We start from the raw sequence: 13,002 nt of genomic DNA, 5'->3' as shown, positions 1-13,002 counted from the left end.
AACAACAGTTTGGCTATATGTATAATGTGGAATTGAACATAGAAAACTTTAAAAATAATAAAGCATATTGCAAAACTGCTTGTAATAACAACCCGTTGATTTCTTAAAGAAAAGGTATGTGTGAAATAGTCCAGGCGATTTTAAGAAACTTTGTAATTGGGTTTATTCGGCAAATATGCCATTATCTTCAAAAAGACTTTTCCCAGTTTCCCCTCCTCTCCTTTCTGTCATCCACTGCTCAGAATCAGGAAATCTCGACTATGGATCAGTCAGATCCCATCTGTGCTATGGAGAGGGAGGAGAGAGATTAGTCGACAGCAGAGAACAAAGGATTACACAGGGGAGCCGCTGAAAGCCTTATCCAGAGGTCAGTGCTGACCTCAGAGGAGATAGCCAGGTGATGTAGCTGTAAATTAACTCTTTGTTGTCTGGTTATGTTGTCCTCTTCATAGACAATCATGAAGACCCCCCCCCCCCCCCCCGCAACACGATTGCAGTGGAGCGGTCCCTGTTTCCCGGCTCGGTAATCTATTGCTCTCGGCTTTATTAAAGATAAATTAAAAAAATAGACATGTTTGTATCGCTGCGTGCATATTCGCATGAACTATTAAATTATCATATTCCTGATCTCGCACGGTAAATGGTGTAAGCGCCCAGAAAAAGTGCAAATTTGCGCATTTGCAAGGGTGTCCTTGACTAATTAAAGTGTATGGGTCCGGAAATCCGGATGGTTTTTCCTGACATGTGAAGGAGGCCTAATATGGTTACAATTTCTTCATTTTTTTTCCTCTTTTCACAGCTTAAGGATGGCTTGTTGCACTTGCAGGAAGAGTCTTTTGATCTAATTTTTATCTCGTATTGCCCCCTCTAACATCAATGACAGCTCGAAGTCTTTTGTGGTAGTTGTAAATGAATGTGTGCACTTGACATCTGCCCAGAGTGGCTCAATGATACTGAGGTCGCTCCAGAACCTTCACTTTTTTTTCTGTTGTAACCAATAAGAAGTAGACTTGGCCTTGTGTTTTGGACCGTTGCCATGTTGGAACGTCCCATACACACCTTCCAGGCTGATGAGTGCAAACTTGCCTCCAGTATTTGCTAATAACTTGCTGCATTTATCTTTCCTTTAACTTTGACCAAGTTTCCTGTGCCTTTGTAGCTCACACATCCCCAAAACATCACCTCTGTGCTTTACAGTAGGAATGGTGGCTCCGATTTACCAAATGGTGTAAAATATACACTGGCCCACAAAAATATAAACTGCCCACAGCAACCAATTATAGCTCTTTCATTTTATCAGCTAAAAGCCGAGCTGTAATTGGTTGCTATGGGCAGTTTACACCAGTGTATATTCTACACCCTTTGATAAATCTCCCCCGATGTTTTTCATCATAGGCCTTGTTGACACCTCTCCAAATATAATGTGTATGGTTGTGGCCATAAAGTTTGATTGTAGTCTCATCACTTCAAATTACCTTGTTCCAGAAGCTTGTATCTGTGCTGTTTGGTGTATTGTAGGTGAGATACTGTGGGCATTTGCACAGTAATGACTTTCTTCTGGCCACTCAACCATGCAACCCATTTTTCTTCAAGTGCCTCCTTATTGTGCATCTTCAAATGGCTACACCGCTAATTTCCAGACAATCCTGGATTTCAGCAGATGTTATTTGTGGGTTTTTCTTTGCATCCTGAACAATTCTCAATTTTTGTTGGTCTACCCGACTGTAATTTGGTTTTTACAAAGCCCCTGATTTTCCATTTGTTAACCACAGTTTGATCACTGCTGATTGTCTTTATCAATTCCTTGGATATCAGAAAAAAGTGAAGGTTCTGGAGTGGCCATCTCAATCTACTGACCTCAATATCATTGAGCCACTCTGAGGAGATCTGAAGTGCACAGTTCATGCAAGACAGCCCAGGAATTTACAGGAACTGGAGGCTTTTTACCAAGAAAAATGGCCAGCTTTAACATCTGAGAAAAGAAGAGCCTCATCCACAACTACCACAAAAGACCTTAAGCTGTCATTGATGTTAGAGAGGGCAATACACAGTATGATTTAAAAAGAGAAGACACAGTAGTTTGACAATCTTCACCCAACCACCCATGAGAGGGAAAAAAGTTTTTGTGTTATCAAAAAAGGACTAGAAAGCAAAAATTCTGCCGGGGTATGCAAACTTTTGAGCACAACTGTATCTTTAACTCATATATTTCAGTAAACTGTTAAAAAAAACTGTCAGTGTCCAAATATACAGGGTAGTCCAAAAGTAGGTGGACAGAAAATATTTATTTTCATTAATGCATACAATTATATATGCTAACACAAGCAGAACATTGACAGTTAAAATTGATTCTGAACAATAATACAAAAGCCCTAGAATTTTATCAATGCAGGTGCACAAACTGTTTTCCGTCACAATTTGCACAGCTTTAAAGGGTGCCTCTTACGCTTCGACAAACATTTTTGCATGTCTCTATGGGTATTAATTACTTAAAACGTAATTTTTCAGAACACAGACACTTTTTGGTTTTCGACTATAAACTTTGTCCTTTACTCCCCCTTCCCCCCCCCAAAAAAAAAATCAATTGGGGTCGTCTGGTCAATCAAGTGGGCCTCTTTGGTCAATCCATTTATTAGGAGATGTTTCATAAAGATATTCGCGGACTACTTTTGAATAATGTGGGGGGTTGCCATCTTGTTGGAAATAAAGGTAATTTGAATTAGGCTGTTGCTGTAATTTCAAGATACCGTATTTTCTGGCGAATAAGACGACCCCCCAACTTTTCTAGTTAAAATATAGAGTTTGGGATATACTTATCGTATAAGACTACCCCTCTTCCAACTCACACCAAATAAAAAATGAATAGGAAACATCAGAAAGTAGCGAGATCTGAGAGGCAGAGAAGGAGGCACAGTGATACTGGTAGGATACAAGGGCGGGCCAGACGGATGAAAGAGGTGTGTTTTTCTGGGCACAGCGCCACTTGGTGGCCATTTTTGAGTTCCCCGTACTGTATGGGGAGACACCAGATTCTCCAAACCGGTTCCAAAGTTTTTTAGTACCCGCCCTATAAGACAACACCCGTCGTATAAGACGACCCCTGACTCTTGAGTCTTAAACAGAGGAAAATACTGTACTTATCTCCTGTGACTCATGAAAAAATATTGGTCCTAAAACACCAAAACTTAAAATACCACCCCAAGCATTGACACCAGGCTCATTTAGTTGTTGTTAAATGCATGTTCACATTATACCAGTAAATACATTTATGTCTGGTAATATGACCGGATAAAGCTTCATCACTCTACATGTTATCTAGAACAGTGTTTCTCAACCTTTTCAAGCCAAGTACCCCCATGTGATGAGATGCTCCAGCCTTGTACCCCCCCAAGGATGCGATTGTTATAAATGTTGACTAATTTCAGCTGAAATCACACTGCAGCCATAGGCTGTGTATAAAGTCTCAGCAGTTCATTTCAAGATCAGATCCCCCCCATAACAATGTGACTGATCTGTGTGTCCAAGTAATAATGTAACTGTAGCCAGATATAGTGCCCCCTGAAGCCTGAAAAAAATTTCCCCTATAAACTTTAAAGATGCCCCTTCCACATTAGCAATGCCTCCTGTGGCCAGTAATAAATCCCATGTAGCCAGATACTATGCCCACTGTAGCTAGATGCAATGTTTCCTGTAGCCATATACCGTATTTTTCGCTTTATAAGACGCACTTTTTTTCCTCCCAAAGTGGGAGGAAAAACCAAGTGCGTCCTATAAAGCGAAGACGGCTCCCAAGCAGTGCCGAGCACCGCAAGGAAGCCGTCCTGCCCGCCCCCTGTATTGCCGCTCACTATGCATATGCATAGTGAGCGGCCCTGAGCGATCCCCTCCGCCCCGCCCGCCCCTTCTATTGCCGCTCAGCTGAGCCGATCAGAAGTCCGGGAAAGTGCAATGAGCAGCACTTTCCTGGGCTCCTGATCGGCTAAGCGGCGATGAAGGGGGCTGGCTGGGCGGGCGGAGGGGATCGCTGTCCTACTCACCTGTCCGCCGGTCTCAGCAGCTCCTCTCCCGACACTCTGGTCTCCCGTCATCCTCCGGGCACAGGCAGTGGGATACAGAGACGCTGCCTGTGTCCCGGAAGTGTTCTGCAGCGTGAGTCTCTGTCCCCCGCTGCCTGTGCCGGAGGATGACGGGAGACCAGAGTGTCGGGAGAGGAGCTGCTGGGGCCGGCGGACAGGTGAGTAGCCTGTTTGTTGTTTTTCTAGTCGCAGAATTGATTGGCTACCATGGGGGCACTGTATGGGGGCATTGGCTACTGTATGGGGGCATTGGCTACTGTATGGGGGCATTGGCTACTGTATGGGGGCACTGGCTACTATAGGGGGCACTGGCTACTATGGGGGCACTGGCTACTATATGGGGGCACTGGATGGGGACATTGGCTACTATATGGGGGCACTGGCTACTATATGGGGGCATTGGCTACTATGTGGGCACTATATGGGGGCATTGGCTACTATGTGGGGCACTATATGGGGGCATTGGCTACTATGTGGGGCACTATATGGGGGGATTGGCACCGATCACACTGCTGCTATCTCCAAACTGTGACAATGAGCAAAATATTTATTTTTCTATTTTTCCCCCCTAAAATAAGGGGTGCGTCTTATCAAAAGGCGCGTCCTATAAAGCGAAAAATACGGTATACCCTTTTTAGACAGAAATGTCCCATACAACCAGACATGCCCCTTGTAGCCACATATGCCCCCTGGAGCTAGTTATGCCCCATGTACTCAGATATGCCCTATGCAACCAGATATGCCACTTGTACCCCTTGCAGACAGGTACAGTATGTCTATTGCTGCTGGATGTACCCCTTGTATCAGACTATGCCCCCTGCAGCCAGATATGCCCCCCCCCCCCGGCATCTGGATATAACCCCTATGTCATTTATGCCCCTTGTAGCCAGGAATGCCCTTTGCAGGCAGGTATAAGTGATAGAACCAAGTAAGCCCCCTGCAGCCAGGTATACCCCACTGTAGCCAGGTATACACCCTGTGGTAAGTTATGCCTCTTGTAGCCCAGTATGACCCTTGCAGCCAAATGTGCCTTTTGTATACAGCTATAGCCCATACAATCAGATATGCCCCTTGTAGCCAAGTATGACCCATACAACAAGGTATGCCCCCTGGAGCCAGGTATGATCCATACATTCAAGCATGCCCCCTGTAGGCAGATATGACCCTTGTAGCCAGTTGTGCCCCTCATAGCTAGATGGTTAACAAAACCTGCTGTAATAAAGCTAACAGTATGTAAAGGCCATGTAATGCCACCACACAATGTAGACTTATAACCACTACATAGTGACTACATTACCACTACATGATATGTTGATAAGTATTATCACCATATTGTTACCATCCAGTATACCAAAACCAATATCACCAGTAATAATATTACACATAGGACAAACAATACCGCCACATCCTAGCCAAATAATACCACAGCCTAATGAAGTTTGGCCGACTGTGGCTGGCTTAGTCCAAAATACCTGATAAGATAGCGCAGCATGCAGTAGTATTATTATTTGTTCAAATGACACCATGCCAGAAACCAGATGTACTCAATTAGTGCCAACAGGGTGCCTATGTAGGGCTGGGCGATATGGCCAAATTTTTTTTATTTTGCATAATTCTCAATTTAATTATCGATCCCACATCCCCCCCAAAATCTATCTGTACCTGTCCCTACTCTTTCCTGCAGTAAGTAGTGTACAGGAGACTGTCCCAGCATATACAGACTATGGATATACTGTGGCAGGGCAGCACGGCTATACACAGCACCAGGGCTGGCACAGTGTATAGAGGCACTGCACTACCATAGTATAGACTGACTTCTTATATACTGGGGCAGTTGTAGCCTGCTGACAGCAGCCTTAGTGGAAGAGGGGGGAGGGGTCACAGCAGCCATGGTGGAGGGGAGGGGGGTCAAAGCAGCCGTGGTGGAAGGGAGGGGGGTCACAGCAGCTGTAGTGGAGCAGAGGGGGGTCACAGCAGCCGTGGTGGAGGGGGGGGGGGGGTCACAGCAGGCATGGTGGAGGGGAGGGGGGGGGTCACAGCAGCCGTGGTGAAGCAGAGAGGGGTCACAGCAGCCGTGGCGGAAAGTGGGGGGGGTCACAGCAGCCATGTTGGAGGGAAGGGGAGGTCATAGCAGCCGTGGTGGAGCGGAGGGGGGTCAAAGCAGCCATGGTGGAGAGGAGGGGGGGTCACAGCAGCCGTGGTGGAGGTGAGGTGGGGTCACAGCAGCCGTGGTGGAGGTGAGGTGGGTTCACAGCAGCCTTGGTGGAGGTGAGGGGGGGTCACAGCAGCCATAGTGGAGAGGGGAGGGGGGCCACAGCAAAAACAGAAGCCTCCAGTGTGTGTCCTGCTCTAATCCCTCTCCTCCCCCTCCTCTCTGCCCTGACCTCCCTCCATCCTGACTACAGCCAGCAGCCCGGAGTACCTGATACAGTACACAGTGGAGCAGGAGGGGGGATGGGAGATGCAGGACGCTCTGGAGCTGGAGGCAAGCGGCTTATCTTCTCATTTCTACACTAGGTAATACAAGGAGTTCGTCAGTCTGCAGATTACTTGTATTAGCAGACTGCTGAACTCCTCTCTTCTGAGGTACCACACACAGACCATCCCTGCTGCACACTACGGGAACACATGACTGATATGCTGCCCCCTAGTGAGTGGAGGCTGCAGTGCTAAGGCCAGATATGGTACACTCACAGCTGTGAGTATAATTGAATCAGTGTGAGTAGCCCGATATTGGGGCCGGTTAGGGCCCTGCGCGTACCCACTCAACCTGTGCCGCGTACCACAGGTTGAGAAACACTTATCTAGAATTACTAGATTCTCTTCAATTTTGTTAAGCATACTATCACAAAATTGCAGCCGCCTGTCTAGATCATCCTCCAATAAACCATGAATTAGCCATAGATGATAAGCTTTCCACCAAAAATATTTCAGGATTTGCATTATAGAAGCTCGTGAAATTCCCGATTCCAAAGAGGCTCTTCTGGTGGACTTTTTTGGACTCTGAACAAATGATTCTACAACAAGTTGTTTATGATTTTATGATGGGTCGACAAATTTTTGTTAAAGCATTAAAGGGGTACTCCGGCCCGGGGTATTTTTAAGCTATGGCTGGGGAGGGGGTGGTTATAGATGGCGGTGATAACTTACCTCCCCGGTTCCAGCGCCGGGTCCCGGATCTTGCTGCCCCGTACACCCGTCCCGCGGCCACTTCCTGGTGTGAGCTGCGGCATGAGACGTGACGTCTCAAGGCAGCTCAGCGGCCAAGGCGGGACTCCGCTACCTTAGCCATAGCTTAAAAATACCCCCGGGCCAGAGTACCCCTTTAAGGATTGAACCAGTGGCATTGAATTTGTCACAAATGCTGTAAATGGTTTGTCTCTTTGGAGCTTGAGCGACAAATGATTCAACCCAATTTGTTCTTATGGTTTACGGATTATTTGCCAATATGGGTTATTTGAAAAGAAGACAGATTTAAGGGAGATTTATCTGTGAAACTGGATCTGTAAAACCAGTGCCCCTAGCAACCAGATTCCACCTTTCATTTTCCAAAGAGTCTATGAGGAATAAAAAGTGGAATCTGATTGGTTGCTAGGGGCAACTGAGCCAGTTTCACTTTACATTATGTTTGATAAATCTCCCTCTTCATAACCCTCTTACACATATTGCCCACCTACTTTTGGACCACCCTGTATATGGACCCAACTGTGAATCCTTGCCATGTCCCACACCAGTTTAAAGGCCCTTTTACTCAAAGCAATTAACAAGCGCTTTTGGCTGATTATCGGCAGTTATTAGTTAAATAGCTGGCACAGGCATTGGTCTGTGTTGGCTATTATCAATGTCCCCACCATGATCACTCTCCGTACCCTCTTAACGGTGCCACACTGTATTAGGTTAAAGAGGACCTGTCACCCCCGTGCCGGCCCCCCGCTAGAGCCCACTATACTTACCTGATCGCGCTGGGTCCCGCTTCTTGATCCGGTGCGGTGACGGAGAGTTCAGCGCCCGAAGCCCGGCACGCACGCTCCTGAGTCCGATGCCCATAGAGAATGAATGGTGAGTCCGACGCTCCATTCATTCTCTATGAGCGTTGGGCTCATCTCAGGAGCACACGCGCCGGGCTTCGAGCGCTAAAATCTCAGTCACCGGACCGGATCAAGAAGCGGGACCCTGCGCGATCAGGTAAGTATAGGGGGCTCTATCGGGGGGTCGGGAGCCTGTCACTCCGGCACGGGGGGTGACAGGTTCCCTTTAAGTCAGTACAATTACGATACCCAATTTATATAACTTTTTTTATTTTATTTTTTTTGCAAGTTTTAAAAAATTTAAACTTTTTTTTAAATAAATGTGATTAAAATTGCTGTATTCTGACCTTTATCTGGCCCTTAACTAATTTTTCGGTCTATATGTCTAATTGAGGGCAACTTTTCTAAGATCCAATAACAATACGAAAGTGTGTAATAGGCATGTCCACCTAGGCCTTAAAACAAACACCACAAAATGGGCTGTAATATATGTCATAATTTTCACCATTTCACACTACATTAGGCAGAGAGATCTTATGAGGTTATTCGGAGAGAAGAAAAGGTTTCCGGCCACAGGAATTTCTTTTCAAACTGCAGGGGCATTGGGGAACATAACAAACCATACTAATTCACCGTTGCAGTGCCGCTTCGGGATATCCTGCAGAGCTGACATGAAAAACCTAGCTGATGGACTGCTTGCTCAGCCAGCCATTGACTGGCTAAGCTTGCAATCCATTAGCCAGGACGAGCATTTCCCCCCCAAGTCATGACGTCACCACAACTCAGGGAAAAATGCCTTCCGGTTAGGCGAGACATCGTGGGCACGGGGAGAGGTAAGCAATGGTTTATTTTCTCCTCTGCCAACTGTCAGAATTTTGCTACAGCTGGACTTCAACTTTGAGGGATTTTGTTCCTATAATGTGTAAGTTACAGTAAAAGTTACAGGTTATCAATATTCTGTGGGTCAGTGTGTTTAATTGATACTTTATTTATAAAGGTTTTTTTAGCATTTTTAAAATATTTTCTGTTTTTTAATATGCTTAAATTGCTCTGTTCTAACTACAGACTAGATTTTATGGCTGTATCCATGTTTTCCAGGCGATCCTCGGGCCCAGACATCGGGATTCAGAGGTTGAGCGTGCTGCTTATTACAAATCTATAACTTTTTCATTTTTATGCCTACTGGGCTGTATAAAGATTTGTTTTTTTTCACAAGACATGTCCCGCCCCAGTCACTGATTAGCTGAGTGAGCAATCAGTCAGCTACAGACGTGACGTTGCAGCTAGCAGTTTACCTGTTTATGATTTTGACAATCCCCTCACCCCTATCGATTTTTAGTGTTCGTGGGACTTCTTTTAATCCCATGTTTATTTTAAATTGGGAGCAGACAACTAAAATATAGAAAACACATTTTTATTGTCATTTGTATTACTACAATTTTTTGATAGTACATTTGATAAAACTTTTATCAAAATATGTTAACTAACTACTTTGGAGTAAACAAATGTCTGAATGGTGTATGTACACCTACAATGAGGTAGTTTTTACATAAGCCATTCGATACCGCCATACTGTTTTTGTAGTGGCCCTACAAAGAAAAAAATATTATTAGCCACCATAAGCTATTCAACAAGTCCTAAATTGTACAATTGGCGCTGTACTTTATTATTATTATTTTTTAAATCTTTTGTTACAACATGGCACAAAAATGTAATTAAAAAAATCTTTTTGTTCACACTTTGCAGTGTGTGGGCTGTAATTTGTACGTAGACCAACAACAAGCTGCTAAAGAAAAGCAATTGAATGTTACTATGGTTGAGTAAGAGAGTACCCTACTAGTACACATAGTACACTGCTAGGGCGTAGGGCACTTCATGATACCGAGAAGTAAGATAAATCTTTTTTTTGGTCAGCAATTGGGCTTTATTGTGGGACAAAAAAGTTATTTTTTTTTAAGTCTTTTGCTGGGAATTTACAAGTAAAATAAAGGAAGTAAAACAATGTATTGCCACAACAGAGGCTGTAATATTTTTCTAGGGACTAGAACTGTGTGAAAGATTTTAAAACCGTTTCCAATACACAGTGGTGACAGAATGGCAGTCTAGGCAAAAATATCTCTCATCTCACCTAAAACCTTGTTTCGAGCAGATATGGCACCTTCTTGGGGACTTCTTTGGTTTTGTGTCGAAGGAATAGCTTCAATAAATTGCCTTTCAAATGGTTTTCTTGCATCCTCTGATTGAATTGGCAACCTAGGGCCTGTAGTGGGGTACAGTAATTTCTCAATGATTATTTCCTAATATGGTAGAAATGTACCACTTCCCCCAGACTTTTTGAACAAGACATAGGAGTTGTAAATTGCAATCTGTACCAGATATATGTCTGATATTTTGTACCATTTGCATGCTTTCTGCATTATCTCAATGGGTATAAGTATTTGGTCAGATAAGTCAAAGCCCCCCCCCCCCCCCCGCCCCAAATGTATTTGGTGTAATCTGCAACACAAGAGGGTATTTGTTTTTCCGTGGCAGACCCCCCGCCATTGTTGTTTCTGTGTGAATAATACTCGCCCATAAGTACATCTTTTTTGTCCCTGTGGCATAGTGCCAGTGAGTTGCCATTACAAAAGCTATAAGATTGTCTCTTTTGTAATTTCTTGGCCGGTAGTAATTGTGGCAAATGTTAACGTTTTTTTTTATGCACGTGCAACGTGCTCCTTTATTTGCTTCTTGCAGGTTTTGTAAGGGGAATGCGTGTGTAACAATTTGTCAATATATAACACTGATATACAGTGATTTTGGTGGCGACAATGTCTGAACAGTTTTACAGTATATTATTTTTATAGTGCTGATTAAGAATGACTTAGAAACTAGAGCCAATCTGGCAAAATCAGAGATATTTGATATTAATATTAATAATTAATGCAGCATGTTTTGAAAAGCATTCTGAATTAAAAGGATATTATTATTTTAGCTACAACTCATCAGTAGACAGTCTGATGTCATAGACTGTATGATTTCATTAATTAATACAATAATTAATAGTTATTGTTATGTTCTTTTTCTTTTGTGTATGTCATCAGGACAATCACGCTAGAGACTCCAATGGTAGTCTGCCATCATGTGTATGTGAAATAAAAACAGAAGAGGGGGTGCCTCCTGGTGCAATAAGGCTAAAAGATGGAGTGCTAGATAAACGCACTTATCTGGTGGACTTGTGCAAGAAATAGGCACAACTCTACTGTAAGCAAAGGGTGTCACTCAGACAAAAACCGCAGCTTACATAGTTACATAGTTAATACGGTTGAAAAAAAGACACATATCCATCAAGTTCAACCAAGGAGGGGATGGATACAGGGAAGGGGGAGGGGCGATAGGTTCTATACATATGCATTTATATTATTTTGGTCTAAGAACTTGTCTAGGCCGGTTTTGAAGCCCTCTACTGTTTTTGCTGTGACCAGATCCTGTTGTAGACTGTTCCACAGATTCACAGTTCTCATGGTAAAGAAGGCTTGTCGCTTCCGGAGATTGAACCTTTTTTTCTCCAGGCGGAGGCAGTGCCCCCTTGTCCTTTGAGGGGTTTTTACCTGGAACATCTTTTCCCCATATTTCTTGTAGGGGCCATTTATATATTTAAATAAATTAATCATATCTCCCCTTAAACGTCTCTTCTCCAGACTAAGCAAATGTAATTCTTTTAATCTCTCCTCATAACTAAGATGCTCTATTCCCCTAATTTTTTTTTTTATTTCATATCTTTTTATTTATTTTTCAATTTTTTCCAATACAAAAGTGACATCATTACTTCATCATAACAATTTTACATATACAAGCACATAATACAAATTAACCACCGTACAAATAAATACCCCAAATTACCCCCCCCACCCCACCCCCCTGGTCTGAACCAGAAAAAAAAAAAAAACTCGCCTCGCCCCCTCCCTCTAATTCCCTACTCCCTCATACATTTCATAACATCTTTCCCATTTTTCACAACTTGGAGTCCCCGGAGCCATCCATTGTTTAACTACAATAAATCTAGCATAGAAAAGCATTTTTTGTACAGTTTTCTTACTCCTTTTTCTCGCAATGATGTTAGTGGTGTCTCCCAACAAAGCAGTGACCGGGTTCAGCTCAAATTTCACCTTACTCTTCCCTTCAATTTTTTCGTGCACTCTCCCCCAGTACTCTTGCAAGACGCTGCATGTCCAAAGCATATGTGCAAAATCCGCCTCCCCACAACCACATCTTGGACACTTTCCATCCTTTCGCTTTCCTATTCTACAAAGGAACATTGGGGTGTAATATAAATGATGTACTATATTAAATTGAATAATTCTATGATTACCCACACTTGAGACTTCCTTAATACTTCTCAGCACTTTCTCCCACCTACTCTCATCTATTTCCCCAATTATTCCCTCCCATTTTTCCTTGCTTTTTATCCCAATCTGTTGTTCCTTTATAAGGTGCGAGTATATTGTTGTAATCTCTTTCTTTTTAATTGTCCTGCCCCTTAGTTTTTCCACTAGTGGGCTGGGGCTACATACTTGCAGCTTACTATTATTCTGACTTACAACTAACGCTTTTCTACATCTAACATAAGAGAACCAATGTCTTTCCTCTATCCTATATAGGAAATTGGGAGTAGTAAAAGTACTGGAGGAGGTGGGGGTGAAAACAGTTAGAGACATAATGGACGGAAATTACATCAAAAGTTGGGATGCTCTATTCCCCTTTATTAGTTTAGTTGCCCGTCTTTGAACCCTCTCCAGCTCTAGAACATCCTTTTTATGAATCGGGTTCCAAAACTGGACGGCATACTCCAGATGAGGCCACACCAAAGCTTTATAAAGCGGTAATATTATATCCCTGTCCCGAGAGTCCATGCCTGT

This window comes from Dendropsophus ebraccatus, chromosome 6 (genome assembly GCF_027789765.1).
Source record: "Dendropsophus ebraccatus isolate aDenEbr1 chromosome 6, aDenEbr1.pat, whole genome shotgun sequence".
Taxonomy (NCBI): Eukaryota; Metazoa; Chordata; class Amphibia; order Anura; family Hylidae; genus Dendropsophus; species Dendropsophus ebraccatus.
This window is presented reverse-complemented; position numbering follows the sequence as displayed.